The following is a 16692-nucleotide window of genomic DNA, read 5'->3' as shown; positions in this document are numbered from 1 at the left end:
AAGTTTGATGTGGATATCAATCGAATTCAGAAATCAGTGTGTTTAGGTGCTGGTTTCTGCCACAGATTGGTATTACAATGGTCGTAGATATGCATGCGGAAAACCCAATACTGATTTCATGTCGAAAAGTGACATTACTTTTTTTGCAACACTGATTTCAAATCCGCGAGCAGAAAAAATCCCCACCATATATATGACAGCACAGAATTCTATTCTACTGAATGGGGCAATTAACTGCCATGGATTTGATTTAGAATCCAAATGGAAAGGACATAGATTCCATGTCAAATCCACAGCAAATTACCTTGTGAGAACATAGCCTTTTCAGCGTTGTGTCTTATGAGCTGTGCAAATGTGTATTCATTGGAGATGAGCGAACGTACTCGTCCGAGCTTGATACTCGTTCGAGTATTAGCGTATTCGAGATGCTCGTTACTCGAGACGAGTACTACGCGATGTTCGAGATACTTTCACTTTCTGAGACGTTAGCGCGCTTTTCTGGCCAATAGAAAGACAGGGAAGGCATTACAACTTCCCCCTGCGACATTCAAGCCCTATACCACCCCCTGCAGTGAGTGGCTGGCGAGATCAGGTGTCACCCGAGTATAAAAATCGGCCCCTCCCGCGGCTCGCCACAGATGCGTTCTGACATAGAGGAGGGAAAGTGCTGTCTTGGTGGAGCTGCTATAGGGAGAGTGTTAGGAGTATTTTAGGCTTCAAGAACCCCAACGGTCCTTCTTAGGGCCACATCTGACCGTGTGCAGTACTGTGGAGGCTGCTTTTTGCAGTGTTGCACATTTATTTTTTTTGGTATATCGGCCGTGCAGAGCATTGCGCCCTGCAGTAATACTCCAGGGCCAGAAGTGGTGGTTAGGCAGGGACAGAAGACATATTGATTGAATATAGGCAGTGGGCCTTTACAAAAACATTTGGGGAAAAAAATCTATTTGGGCTGCCTGTGACTGTCCTCAGTGTTCTGGGTCTCTGCTAGGTGTAGTAGTCCTCCAAATTCATACGCAGCCAGCTAAGTGTTACAGCAGGCTTGCGCAAAATTATTTCCTGGCTCTGTCTGGGCTGTTAAATCACCGCTGTTTGCAGTCCACAGTGCAACACTCTGCAGTTCTTTGACATACTCCAGGGCTAGTAGCGGTGAGGCAGGGACAGAAGACATATTGATTGAATATAGGCAGTGGGCCTTTGCAAAAACATTTGGGGAAAAAAATCTATTTGGGCTGCCTGTGACTGTCCTCAGTGTTCTGGGTCTCTGCTGGGTGTAGTAGTCCTCCAAATTCATACGCAGCCAGCTAAGTGTTACAGTAGGCTTGCGCAAAATTATTTCCTGGCTCTGTCTGGGCTGTTAAATCACCGCTGTATTGCAGTCCACAGTGCAACACCGCGGTCTGACTGGGGCATGCAGACACCTTGACAGAATGAATAGTGTGTGGCACATAGGTTCCCCATTGCTATGCCCACGTGTGCAGCTCCAGATGAAGGTGGCACAGGATTGGATTTCTCATTGCTTCTGTACAGCATTGTGGACTATCACCCCGCCCCTTTTAAAGAGGGTCGCTGTCTAGCCGTGCCAACCCTCTGCAGTGTGTGCCTGCGGTTCCTCTGGCAGACGCACTTATAAATAGACATGAGGGTGGCGTGGCATGAGGGCAGCTGAAGCCTGGGCAGAGACAGTTTGGTGTGCGCTGTGGACACTGGGTCGTGCGGGGGGGTTGGTCAGCATGTAACCCAGGAGAAGGGGCAGCGGAGTGTCATGCAGGCAGTGATTGTGCTTTGTTGGAGGTAGTGTGGTGCTTAGCTAAGGTATGCATTGCTAATGAGGGCTTTTCAGAAGTAAAAATTGTTGGGAGGGGGGGGGGGCGCACTCTTGCCGCTATTGTGGCTTAATAGCGGGACCTGTGAACTTGAGATGCAGCCCAACCTGTAGCCCCTCGCCTGCCCTATCCGTTGCTGTGTCGTTCCCATCACTTTTGGAATTGCCCTGATTTTCACAAATGAAAACCTTAGCGAGCATCGGCGATATACAAAAATGCTCGGGTCGCCCATTGACTTCAATGGGGTTCGTTACTCGAAACGAACCCTCGAGCATCGCGATAATTTCGTCCCGAGTAACGAGCACCCGAGCATTTTGGTGCTCGCTCATCTCTAGTATTCATCATATGTCCAGGACAGATGCATATCTATTGGAAGTATACAACGAAGGCTCCAATTGGATAACTGCAAAGACTGTTTTAAAAAATGTGAGGAATTGATACACTGAATATTTTGTAACAGTTTATAATTGTTTCCTGTACAAAGAATAACCTTTATTTGCTCCTTTCAACTTGTGCCTCCTTGCACTAGCAAGCAATGGATGTCTCTGCGCTCAGAGCCTCATCAATAGGAAGTCCTGACATGCCATGTTTAAAAGAGTATTGTCATGTCAGACATGAATGTCTGATAGATGCACCTATGTTGATAAGAGAAGCACTAAAGTTTAAAAAACAGTGATTATGGTAGTGCAACTGGTGCCCTACAATGGAAAATCAGCCTGGCTCTATAATCTGCAAGTCTATGTATGTAGCAAAAGTTCTTACTGATCATGCATAAAACAACATTATTGTATTTGTCTTAAATATTTAAGAGCCTTTCCTAGTACCAGTTCAAATACTTCTCATTAAAAATGAATCTTTATTAGAATATATCCATTAAAAAGCTAAGAACTCTCAAAAATGCGAACAGGGACCTACGTGTTTTTGACAAAAAAAACCCTAAGTCTTATTTAAAGCATATAGCATGTTCAAGAAGCAAATATTTCTGCCGTAGCAGCGCAGCTCTCCCATCGATTTCTCCCTGAAGAACAGGCCGGATGATCAGCTGATCCATCAACTACTGATGACCTTTCCAGAGAATAGTCATCAGTGAAAAACAGGCAGACATCCCCTGGATTTTTTTTTTCAGTACATCATACAGAAGCTTGATTGATTAAGAGCTGGGAAATTTTGAGGGCAAGTCAACACCTTAAACTCTTTGCCATGTTCCTTAAACCATTCGTAATTTTTTTTTGTAATGCTAGCATGGCACATTATCTGGATGAAAGACACCACTGCTACTAGGGAATGTAGTTGTTATGAAAGGGTATACTTGGTCAGCAATAATGCTTTGGTAGAAGTTATGTGTCAAAGTAACATCCATATTAATGCCAGTATCCAAAGTTTCCCAGCAGAACACTGCCCAGGTCATCACACTGCTTCAACCAGCTTGCCTTTTTCTCATAGCGCATTCTGGTGCCATCTGTTCCCCAGGTAAATCATGTATTCTCTCTCATTCACATGATGTAAAAGAAAATGTGCTTCATTAATAAAGCAATCACTGGTTCATCTGGTGTCTTTCGTTATATCACCTTCTAGTAGACACTAACTAATGCATCCAAGGCACACCCCATACACCCTGTTTATTTGGAGATACTCTGACCCAGTTGTCTGGCCATAAGAATTTGGCCCTTGTCAGTATTGCTCAGATCCATACGCTTGCCATTTGTCCTGCATCCAACACATCAAACTTAAGAACCGACTAGTCACTTGCTTTCTAATATATCCCACCCCTGACAGGTGCCAGGAGGAGAATCATTGCTATGCACTTTATCTGTTTTAATGATATGGTTGATCTGTATATATGAAACGGTTGTCATGCAGTATGCCTACTAAAAGCCAATCTATGATTTTGTGCAGGTCCCTGGTCTTTACCCTTTAACTTTTTTGTTTTGCTGCAGGGGACTTCCTAGATTATACCTTAAGAGTAGTCTCTGTACACTGACATCTGATCCAGAAGAGTAAAAAGGCACCGGAGAATACCACCAGAGGCTCTGACTAAGATGGAATCACATAACAGGCTGGGTCAGGACATATGAAGTTTGTGTAATATAGTAGATAGGCAGGAGGTCAGGGCAGGCTGAGTTCAGTCAAGATGTAATCAGTAAACAGGATGAGATCAGTACAGGCAGACTACAAAAATGTTAGGTATTTAGGTAGAGGGAAGCTTACAAGATAAAGAAACCCCTTCTCTGGCACACTAGGAATCTATTGGTTAGGCACTTCAAGTGGATGTGATACTTTAAAACTCAGGAAGGGCCGGGATAGGCAATGGAAAAGCTGGGTGTGCATGCTGGCCCTTTAAGAGCTGGACCAAGCATACACCCTATGAACAGAAGCAGCAGCCAGGGGAATTGTGTGGTGTCTACTGCATAGAAGACTTAAGGCAGTAAGATATTGATGGCCATGGCCGATGCGAGGAGGCTGGCTGCCATAACAAGTAAAATGACATTGTGGTAATTCAAATCAATGTATCTGGTTTAGAATTTGTGAGTCATTGAAATGCCATGCTAGTACTTATTTATAGCAGGGTGTTCTAATGAGCTTAGCATCTTTATTTCTATTACAAAATGTAAAGTCCTAAAAAATATAAATGACTTTATTTTAAGGAGGTAGTTCTCAAAGCCCAATATACTTGCTCAGCAGTTCCTATTTAAAGTGCATTTTTCCCTTCTAAGTATGCTTTCCTATTTATAGAACTGAGGAAATGATCTTTGAAGGGTCCCCTGTAAACATCTGATCTCTTTAATAATTCCCCATGTAAATTATTCATCATCTGTATTCACCAATTATGTAAGGACCTTGTAGTGGTGGCTAGCTCATTAAAATTACATTGCTGTCTACCCCTGGAAATTCACAAATGGGAATTCATTATAAACTCAATGAAAATTTGATCAGGGGTTAGAGACAACAGCTTGTCTAACCAAATAAAGCACAATTTCAGATACACATCTTAAAATGTTTTCATTACAAACATTAAGATTAAATTTAGACCAAAGAAAATCACATGAAAAATGGCAAACATTGTAAACAGCATTATCCTTATTCCCTGGCAGTTACACATACGGTAGTACAGCAAGCTTAAGTACACAAAATATCAGTGCTTTGTTTTGAGTACAGGGAACTAATTTGAAGAGTGATCTTCACTGTCAGTCTTCAGCAAAAGAGCATTGTTGACACACTGTCTCTGAGCTGCCACTGGTTTAATCACTGGATTCACCTAGTCCTGTTGTCACATAAAAAGTGTTTTGTTGTCTAGTAATGATACAATCACTAATTTATTGTTCCTACCAATAGGATGCTTAATTGATCACCTTCTTCTTATGTAATCTGTACAATTCAATGTACTATATGTTTAAAGTTTAACTTCCTATAAACTTATAGTTAGCATTCACATGGCCATGAATCATCGTCTTCAATTAAGTATAAATAGGTGAGACATTTGAAACTTCAGTACTTTTAGCACAGAATGTTATAACACCCTAACAGTTTAACCTGAGCCATATTTAACTTTGAGAAAAGGTGTTTACAGGTGAACCTGAGCACAGCTCAGGAAGCAGTGTGCTTGCAGGGAGACCTGCTAATCAGTAGCAGCTGGGTCTCCATATAACTTCTGTCAGCTCAGGCTTACAGGATATATAATGAAATTAGAAAAAGCTTGGGGCAAAGTATTCCTGAGGAATACTTCACCAACAGTGAAGTGCCCCCCCCCCCCCCCCCATCCGTGCAGCTTTTAACAAGTATCTCCTCTGCGTGTGCTTCGTTTGTGCCATCTTTGATCTCCATATGAACCATGCCCTTCTCCATGCCTCCTCACCTACTCTTCATGCCTTCCATAAGCTACAATATTGTCCTATTGTCATCTTTTCTACATTCTTTTATTCATTAGCCTCATGACTTCTATCCCTAGTTTGGCTAGTTCAAATCCTAAAAACTTGTAAGAAGACTAAATCAAACTCCAGGCAGCTTCAAGAACAATTTAAGTACAACTTTATCATTCCGTGTACATACAATAATAAGCAAATTATAACAATATAGGTCCATCTGTTTGCCTAAATAGGCAACAGTGGTCTGACTAGTTGTTCTGCTTAGTCGAGTTTTTGGGTCTCCTGGTCTTCTCCCTTGCCCCCTCAGGGTGGCTTCACAGGAGCGTGTTTTTGTGCGTGCATAGGTGCGTAAATACGTGCGCACCCATGGACGTGCAAAAACATGCGTGCTGCTGTCGGCGGCTCCATTGAAGACAATGGTCTGCTGGCACACCTGAATTATTTTTCAGGGAAGAGCTTTACATGTAAGCTGTTCCCTAAAAAGCAAAAATTTTAGTGTAAGAAAAAAAAAAAAAAATACTTACCTGTCCACCACTGCCATGTCCCCATGGGGAAGAAGAACACATCTGCTGCATGCGGTAGATGTTTCCTTCATCTTCGTGAGGAAAAAGATTTCCCTGCTGCACCTGCCACATCTGTGACAGTTGCAGCAAAGGAATTCTTCATCTCTGCAGGGAATAAAGAATTCCCTACCCCAGCTGTCACAGATGACAGCTGCGGTAGGGGATCCAGCTGCCAGCATCCTGTAATTGTTTTTCAGGGAAGGGCTTTAAATATAAGCCCTTCCCTGAAAAACATTAAAAAAGGTGATAAAAATAATAAAAAAAACACACCTTTCTTCAGCTGCCGGGGCTCAGCAGTGTCCAGCTGGCTCTTCTCCTGCACTGCTCTGAGGAGTATTCAGCAGGCGGGGATTTAAAATCCCCGCCTCCTGAATGGCCTGCCTCTGATTGGCTGAGCACTCTGACCAATCAGAGGCAGCTCTCAGCTATTAAAGGACAGCTAAGTGCTGCCCCTGATTGGTCCCTGCACTCAGCCAATCAGAGGCAGCACTCATCCATTCATGAATTCATGAATGGGGGAGTGAGTGCTGCCTCTAATTGGCTGAGTGCTGGGACCAATCAGAGGCAGCTCTCAGCTATTGAATGACAGCTGAGAGCTGCCTCTGATTGGTCCCCGGCACACTATTGTCTTCAATGGAGCGGCCGGCAGCAGCCGCGGCTTTATTGAAGACAATGCGTGCATTCCCTATTGTGCACGCATGCCCTATCTTTACAGGCATGCACCTGTAAAACACGGACATGTCAACACACCATAGGGAATGCATTGTTTCTAATAGAGGCGTGTTTTTGTGTGCACGTATGAACACACAAAGACACGATTGTGTGAAGCCACCCTCATGGAGAGTTGAATTTGGCTGCAAAAAGCCCCTTGTTATATTTATAGAGCGACCACCAAGAAGAAGGGAAAAAGCATGGACCAGCTGGATGCGAGAGAACAAGCCAAGCGTCAGTACTGAGTAGTTGGAGGAAGCAGGCCAAGTCAAGTATATACAGGAGACAAGATCAGGTGCCAAACAAGAGAAGAACCAGGGGGACAACAAGTCACAGCATAGTAGGCAGAAATCCAAAATTAGGGCCCAGGCTGGGTCAAAAACAAAGGTAGACAAGCAGAATAAATCGTACTGGATCACACTGACTAGCAGCAATGTCAATTGGACCAGCAAAGCTATATAATCAGTTAGACTAGTGAAGGGCATACAACTGAGTAACTTAGAGCAATAATGATAATTAACCTATACTAATCTGAAACCTTGGTGGTGGTAAAACAGATCATCTAGCAGAGCTGAACAGGTAATGAGGGAAATATATGCGCCGAACGGACTGACGACTGCTGGTAGACTGCACAGCTCACCACAGTATCTTATAAAAACATTGGAGTGTTCTTTTAGAGGATCCTCACCTTAAGAAAGTTTTACCCTCTTTTCCAATCCTTAAAAGGGTTTTCCAAGTTATTTTCTTTTAATCCAGCTGGCCATGCATCAAAACAATAAAACAAAGTATACTCACCCGTCTGAGGTCTCTGCAGTTCACTTTGCTGGGTCTGTTTACAAGGTACAGCCTCAGCCTGTGAAATTAATGTCACAAGCTAACTGCAGCCTGTAAACAGAGCCCCAGCGGGGAGAATGTAGAGGTGATGCTAGAGGTGCAAAGACCAGTAACAAAAAAAGACTATTTTTGCCTCAACCCCTGTGAAACTTCTTGGTTTCTGTAGTCATCACAAAGGGAAGATAACCATCCAGCCTTTAAAAACTCATGGCCTATCGTCAGGATAGACCATTAATATCTGATCTGTGGGGGTGTGCTTATTCAGAGGGGGTATGCTGCTTGAGATCATGGTCGATCAGCTGATTAAAGGCACTATGGTGCTCCTTCGATGTTTAAATCTGAGCACAATCATGCTTGTACTCCCTTGTATTCACCTCAATAGTTCAACAGAACAGAAGCCTGTAGTACTCATAACAGGGCATTCTGGGTAGGAGCATAATCATAATATTGAAGAGTGATGTTACACTCAGAGAAGCCCTGAGGCTCCTTCAATCAGCTCATTGATATGGATATTGAACAGAGGACCTCCACTGACCAGATAATGATGTCCTATCCTTAGGATAGGAAATTAATTTTTCAAGGCTGGGTAATCCCTTTAACTTTTCCTAGATATAAAGGATTTTTTTAGCTGATTTGGTTGCACTGGCATGCAACCTGGAGATCGAGAGACACAATGTAAATCAGTATACAAAGAAGATCTACGAAAAACATTATTGGCTAAATCTTAAATTTGCTGATTGCAATTTTGAAAATTCTAGAGAGTAGAGCTTGGAATGATAGGTTGCCTTACTTCGAAGTCCTTACAGGGAACATGTCAACAGAAAATAACCTATTGAATGAATTAGTTTTTTTTTTCGTTAAACATTTTTTAAAATAATTTTTTTTTATTTAAATTCACGATCTAGGTTTTAAAAAATCCTCCCTTTTTCACACTGACCACAGAGACTACAGGCTAAGACTTTTTTCACACGAGCGTATATTGGCCGGCGTTTTGATGGCTGGCCAATATACGCTACCATCTGGGGGGTAAAAGCTCGTGAATGGGCACACAAATCTAATGGGGTCCGGTGCATATGGGCCGAGCTGTCCATGCCATCGCCCATTTTCCCTCCCTCCCCATTGCAGGCTTACCTCTCGTTCTTTGCAATGAGGGGGGGGGGGGGTTAGGCGGCGCTGAGCTAAACGGTGGCCCAACCCGCCTCCTCCCATCGATGTCTATGGACAAGGGGTGGGGAGACGGTGGGAGCTTAGCTGGCTGTGATTGGCGCTGGATTAGCCAATCAGAGAAATCTCTTGCTGGAGGTGGGGTCTTCAAACCCCATCACTAGCAAAAGATCCTCTGACAAGTGCCCCGAGCCCCAGAAAGCAGCGCCAGGGACCCGACGGCGACAGCATCGGGGAGTATAACTTTTTTTTTTTTTGGTAGCGCAGCTAGTGCTGCGTTTAGCACTGCCCAAAGAGCAGCACCAAGTTGTGCCACGCTTTCAGCAGCGCTGCTAACGCTGCCCATTCACTTCAATGGGAGACGCAGGGATGAAAACGGTCAGAGATAGAACATGCATCGCTATCAAAGCGCAGCTTTTTGACACTTGTGTGAACAGCCCCATTGAAATTAATGGGAGCGCTGCACAGCGTTTAGCGCAGCTCTGAAAAGGCAGCGCTAAACGCTGTACGAAAATGTCTGTGTGAGGGAGGCTTTACAGATATAACTAATAGTAATTCTAATTGCCTGATTTCATTGAGTCAGATTAGAAATCTTTGTACATCCTCACATTTCCTTTTTCTTTTCACTTTTACTCATCATAGCAACATCCTTGGGGCAGTATTTTTTTTTAATTAGAAGCCCTCATTTGTATCATTTCTAAGCAAAGGCCCAGCAAAAACATTGCAGTTAAGGGAACTCCATAGAGTTTAATATTTGATATTCTGAACATGACTTGAGCCATAATGTTCTCTCCTCTGGCTCTTTGATTAATTTGATTTCAAATTATTAAAAATAAATTCTTAGTAGAGATGAGCGAACGTACTCGGTAAGGGCGATTTCGCAATCGAGCACCGCGATTTTCGAGTACTTCACTACTCGGGCGAAAAGTACTCGGGTGCGCCGGGGGGCGGGGGGAGGCGTGGCGGCGCGGGGGGTAGCAGCGGGGAACAGGGGGGAGCCCTCTCTCTCTCCCCCCCACTCCCCACTGCAACCTCTCGCGGCGCCACGGCGACCCCCGAATTTTTTCGCCCGAGTACGGAAGTACTCGAAAATCGCGGTATTCGGGCGAAAAAGGGGCATGGCTGAGCACGTTCGCTCATCTCTAATTCTTAGCCCAAAATTCAGCACTGTGTTGTGGCCAATGTTTTCCTCTTTATGGTGGCTGAGACCATAAATGTTGGTAGTGTGTATGAATATACACTGCCAGCATTTCTAGTTAAGTGACTTTAACAGGTTTTGCATCAGTAATAGTAAGCCAAAACTAGGGGTGAGTTCAGAACATAGAAGTAATATCCTGTTATTATTCTTTTTGTTTCACTAGGTTGTTCAGGGTTAGGCTTACAAATAGTGATGTAAAATAATGAGCAGTTAAACTTTGATTTGGTCATAAATCAGCTTAGTTCAGAAGCAGTTGAAGACTGTCCTAGTGAAACAGCTTTCTAAAGACTTCCACTGTGAATGGCATTCTGCAGCTTGCTATAGACAGTGATACATAGATCAGAAGAAGCCAAAGGGTGCATAATTTTTAATGAAACACTAAAATGCTTTTCAGTCAAAAACTTGCATTCAAGTAACAAAGAAAAATATCCCCAAATGTGTACAAAGCCTTTCAATTCCGTAGTGAGACTAAAAAAAATATTAAGACCGGATTCACACGACTGTATGCATATTTTCGTGCGCAACAATGTTTTTTACTGTACTGTACATAGTAACATAGTACGTAAGGCCGATAAAAGACACATATTCGTCCAGTTCAGCCTGTTACTGTTGATTCAGAGGAAGGCAAAAGAACGGACGTGCACGTAGCATGAAGGGACAAAAGGTTTCAATGACTTATGAAAAAACCCTATGAACCCTCCATGTAGCTGGCAAATCAAGTTCATAAGCAAGCGTGCTTACTACCCGCGTGATGTCAAAGGGACCCACGTAACACGGAGCCAGTTTCAAAGACGGAAACTTCAATTTGAGATTTCTAGAAGACAAATATACCTTCTGTCCCATCCTGTAAGGTTCAGATACTGACAGACTCATCCCACTACACAACTGCATACGAGCCCCCGTTGCTTCCAGGTTTTTCTGTACTTCTTTCCATACTCCCTGCAGCGCATCTGTGGTGACATCAGCTGCAGGACAGGCAGACGGTGCAGAAATAGCTGTAAGGAACCGAGGATGCTGACCATATACCAAAGGACTGGAGATACTCCAGTGGAAGAACAAGTACGGTTGTTTAGTGCAAACTCTGCCAACGGCAGGAATTCTGCCCACTGATGAGCTTTTTCACTAGCAAAAAAACGTAAATATTGCACTAAATCCTGTTTTTTCCGCTCCGTCTGACCATTAGTCTGCGGGTGGAATGCTGACAAGAAGGAAAGCGAAGTTCTCAGGTTTTTACAGAAGGCTCGCCAAAATTGCGCAACAAACGGAACCCTGCGATCAGATACAATGTTCTAGGGAACCCCATGTAGACGAATAATTTCTTTTACAAAAATCTTGGAAAATTCTATCGTAGAAGGTAGCTTCTTTAACGCCACGAAGTGTGCCATCTTTGAGAAACGGTCTACAACAATTAGGATAGTGGTGAACTTCTGAGGCTCAGGTAGATCGGTGATTAAATCTACTGATAAATGCAACAACGGCCGAAAAGGCACCGGTAACAGACTTAGAGGCCCCTCCGGCCACCGTCGACAATGACTTTTACCACGTGCACAGACAGAGCATCCCTTAACAAAGTCGCAGATCTCCCAAGACATGCCTGGCCACCAGTAGTGTTTAGTACAAAGATCGAGAGTCCCCTGAGCCCCCGAATGGCCTGCGGGAACAGATGAGTGAGACTCTTCAATGACTCCGAGACGCAAGGTCTCTGGTAAAAACCATCTGCCCTCCGACACCCCCGAGGGACAGTCCTGCTGACAATTTTGTAGATGAGGAACAAAATCAGATTCTACAGCTGCTACCACCACCCCAGGTACCAAGATATTCTCGGGAGCCACTGTCTCACTTTCCGGCGAACTGAAACTCCGTGAGACGGCGTCTGCCTTCACGTTCTTCTTCCCTGGAATATATGTAACGATGAGGTTAAACCTGGTGAAAAACAACGCCCACCTGGCCTGACGAGCCGTGAGTCTCTTAGCATTGGCAAGATATACCAAGTTTTTATGATCAGTATACACAGTAGATGGTGACGCCATTCTTCTAGAGACCACTTAATCTTCAATAACTCACAATTACCCACGTTGTAGTTATGTTCCGCCAAACTGAACTTCCGCGAAAAGAATGCACATGGACTATACCCAGGTCTCACGCTGACTTCCTGAGACAATACAGCCCCCACCCCCACCTTAGATGCATCGACCTCAATGAAGAACGGTCGCCGCGTGTCAGGCTGTACTAGCACTGGGGCAGCAGTAAACGCCCTTTTGAGATGACTAAAAGCCTCTAGGGCCTCAGGTGACCATCTTACCAAGTTGGCACCCTTCTTAGTAAGATTGGTTAGGGGTTGAGCAATAACAGAATAATTCTTAATGAATCTACGGTAGAAATTTGCGAAACCTAAAAACCGCTGGAGAGCTTTCAGGTTATCTGGTCTGACCCATTGGGAGATTGCTGCCACTTTATCAGACTCCATTTGAATCTTCGTGGGTGAAATCACATAACCAAGGAAAGACATTTGTTTAGTACCAAAATGCATTTCTCCAACTTGACAAAAAGTTGGTACTCACGCAAACAGGTCAGAACCAGCCTCAGGTGCCACACATGTGAGTCCCAGTCTGGGGAGTACACCATAACGTCATCGAGATATATGACCAAAAATACCCCCAGGAAGTCGTGGAAGACTGTGTTCATACTGTAAATCCCTGGAACACAGCGGGGGCATTACAAAGTCCGAAGGGCATATCTAGACATTCAAAATGTCCGAATGAGGTGTTGAACGCGGTCTTCCACTCATCTCCCTTTTGGATGCAAATTAAATTGTAAGCCCCCCTTAAGTCCAATTTGGAAAACCAGTGGGCCTCTACCACCTGATTCAATAAATCAGGAATTAGGGGCAAGGAGCACTGGTTCTTCACTGTAATTTTATTCAAAGCCCGATAATCCACACAAGGCCTCAATGTCCCATCCTTCTTCCCTACAAAGAAGAGACCTGCCCCGGCAGGGAACCTGGACGGCCTGATATGTTGTTTGGCCAGACTCTGAGATATAGGACTTAAGGGCTTTGTGCTCACGCCCAGACAAATTGAAAATGGCTCCCTTAGGGATGGGACTGTCGGGGATCAAATCAATACCACAGTCCCACTCCCTATGGGGAGGCAAAGTCTCAGACAGATTGTTGGAAAATACATAATTTAAATTGGACAAATACTCAGGAATAAGTATGGTATCTGCTGAACACATGGATATAGTGGCTAAGTGACTATGACAGGACAACTCCCAATGTGTCACTTCCCGAGTGGACCAATCAAATCGGAGATTGTGCAGTGCCAACCAGGGCATACCAAGCACTACATCAACAGACATCCTTTCCATTACCAAGAACGACAGATTCTCAGAATGGAGAACACCCACAGTGACCTGTAACATGGGAGTCCTCCATTGTACAACCCCTGCAGACAGATGGGTAGAATCAATACAAATGAAGCGTATGGGAATTTTTAATGCCGAGAATTCAGTCATCAGAGGTCTGACAAAACTTAAACTAATCAAATTGGCGGCAGCACCCGTATCAATAAAAGCTTGACCAGACCGAGTGAAATTCCAGAAGCCAATCTGACAAGGCACCAACAACTTAGGGAGTACCTGTGATCCTAGGCGATCCTACCAAAGATCACCTAGGATCTGAAGTTTTCTGCCAGTTCAGACTGATGTGGTAGACGCTTCTGAGGACAGGTCGCTACATGATGTCCGGCTTTCCCACAATAGAGGCAGAGGCGATGAGTCATCTGGAACTGTTGCCATTCCTCGGGACTTAGCTGATCCGCTTCCATAGGTTCGGCACCAGAAGTTGACATGGGAGAAGGGGGAGCGGGTCTGCCGGATTCTCTGGCCTTACGGGCCTGACATTCCTCTTTTCTAGATCTCAGCCTCCTGTCAGCTTTGACCGCCAATTCCATTGCCTCACTGAGTGTCACAGGAGCGGGATGAGAAATGAGTAGATCCTTGACAGCATCAGAAAGACCCAACAAGAACACATCCTTAAGGGCGCTATCGTTCCAAGAGGTTTCACGTGCATACATTTTAAATTTTGAGCAATAGTCCTCTACCCACTGCTGCCCCTGACGTAGAGACATGAGATGAGATACCGCCAACCCCGCTTGGTCTGGCTCATCAAAAATACCTCCAAGTTCCGGAAAAAACAAATCAACTGACTGCACTCAAGCCGAACTCTTGGGCAAGGAGTAGGCCCATGTCTGGGGGGGACCCCGAAGTAAGGACATAATCAATCCAACTTTCTGGGATTCTGAGCCGGAGGAGCGGGGCCGCATCCGAAAATACAATCTACATGCCTGCTGAAAAACAAAAAAACTTGTTCCTCTCCCCTGAAAATACCTCAGGAAGAGGACACTTGAGCTCGGGAATAGAAGGAGCGGTAGAAACATGCACTAACCTGGGCCACCATACGACCGGACAGGTCTTGGATCACGACTAAATCCTGCAACTGACTTGCGAGGGTACTCATAGCCTCCATTGGAGAGCAATTTTAAGGGCCAGTATACTACCCTTGATATGCCAGCTCGCGTGCCCTAGATCTCACCCACAACTCCTGTCCCTGCCTGCTTGCCTCCTGTCCTGGCTAACCCCAGGCAACTAGGCAGCAGTCCCTACTTTCAGTAGGGCCGAAAAGGGACGCTGGCATACCTGGATGGAAAGGGTAGAATACCGACAGAAAAGGCAGATGTAAATAACCAACACGAACAATACTAAGCAGAACTGAGGCAGGTGGAAAAACCTGGCGGACAATAGCAAAGTATAGCAGACAAGATGACAGAGCCAGGAGACCAACAGAGGCAGACTAGCTAGCACACTGAGGGAAACCAATAACTGGCAGTGATTGCAAGTCTCTGCCCGACCTTTAAATAAAAGCCTCCTCCCAGGGGCGGAGAGAGGGAGACAGCCAACTCCCAACAGAACATAATAAAAGGGAGCTCATGCATGGCAGCTGCACTCACAGGTGCGTGCACCACAAACACCACGCCACCCACGCTGGCCACGCACCCGCGCCCCCGGCAGCCGGACAACAAGCCGGGGGGATGCGCCCCGACCACAGGACCCCACACACAGCCGCCCCGCGAGGACCAGCAACCGCCGCATGGTAACACACACACAGCTCTGCTACATGAATGTATCAAACACACAGCTCTGCTACATGCACATCACACGCACACAGCTCTGCTACACACACATCACACACAGCTCTGCTACATGTGCGTGTCACACACAGCTCTGCTACACGTGCGTGTCACACACACATCTTTGTTACATGCACATCACACACAGCTCTGCTACATGCAAAACACACACACAGCTCTGCTACATGCAAGTGACCCACACAGCTCTACTACATGCGCATGTCACACACACACAGCTCTGCTACATTCATGTCACACACAGCTCTGCTACATGCACGTCACACACACAGCTCTGCTACATGCACGTCACACACACAGCTCTGCTACATGCACGTCACACACACAGCTCTGCTACATGCACGTCATACACACAGCTCTGCTACATGCACGTCATACACACAGCTCTGCTACATGTACATCATACAGACAGCTCTGCTACATGCACATCACACATAGCTCTGCTACATGCACATCACACATAGCTCTGCAACATGCACATCACACATAGCTCTGCAACATGCAAGACACATGTACAGCTCTACTACATGCAAGTGACACACACAGCTCTGCTACATGCGCATGTCACACACACACACACAGCTCTACTACATGCAAGTGACACACACAGCTCTGCTACATGCATGTCATACACACATGGCTCTGCTCCGTCTCACACACACACGGCTCTGCTCCTCCATCTCACGCATGGCTCTGCTCCTCCGTCTCACACACACGGCTCTGCTCCTCCGTCTCACACACACGGCTCTGCTCCTCCGTCTCACACACACGGCTCTGCTCCTCCGTCTCACACACACGGCTCTGCTCCTCTGTCTCACACACACGGCTCTGCTCCTCTGTCTCACACACACGGCTCTGCTCCTCTGTCTCACACACACGGCTCTGCTCCTCCGTCTCACACACATGGTTCTACGCCTCCGTCTAACACACATGATTCTGCGCCACCGTCTCTCACACACACACGGCTCTGCTTCTGTCTCACACATGCACAGCTCTGCTCCTCCATCTCACACACGCACGGCTCTGCTCCTGTCTCACACATGCACAGCTCTGCTCCTCCATCTCACACACGCACGGCTCTGCTCCTCCAATTCACACATGCATGGCTCTGCTACTCTGTCTCACACACGCACGGCTCTGCTCCTCCGTCTCTCACACAAACGGCTCTGCAGAAGAGTCCTGCATACACTGAGGGGAGAGACCTGGTCATATGCCCCTGGACTTCTCCCACACAGGTGACTGATCACATGATGGCGACATCATCACAGGTACTGTAAGCACATGGCTGCTGTCTGGCCCGCATATTAGCCTCTTACTCCCCACTTCTAT

The 16692-nt window shown here is 45.6% G+C and overlaps 1 protein-coding gene across 1 annotated transcript in view; it reads right to left on the bottom strand.

Annotated features, from left to right (window-relative positions):
- The window catches only part of RELN (reelin), a 655909-nt gene that overhangs the window by 172943 nt on the left and 466274 nt on the right, over nucleotides 1-16692 (bottom strand). The gene's annotated exons all lie outside the window — the stretch shown is intronic.

This window comes from Eleutherodactylus coqui, chromosome 2, assembly GCF_035609145.1.
Source record: "Eleutherodactylus coqui strain aEleCoq1 chromosome 2, aEleCoq1.hap1, whole genome shotgun sequence".
NCBI classification, from domain to species: domain Eukaryota; kingdom Metazoa; phylum Chordata; class Amphibia; order Anura; family Eleutherodactylidae; genus Eleutherodactylus; species Eleutherodactylus coqui.
The sequence above is the reverse complement of the archived record's forward strand: the minus strand, read 5'-3'. Positions and strand labels throughout refer to the sequence as shown.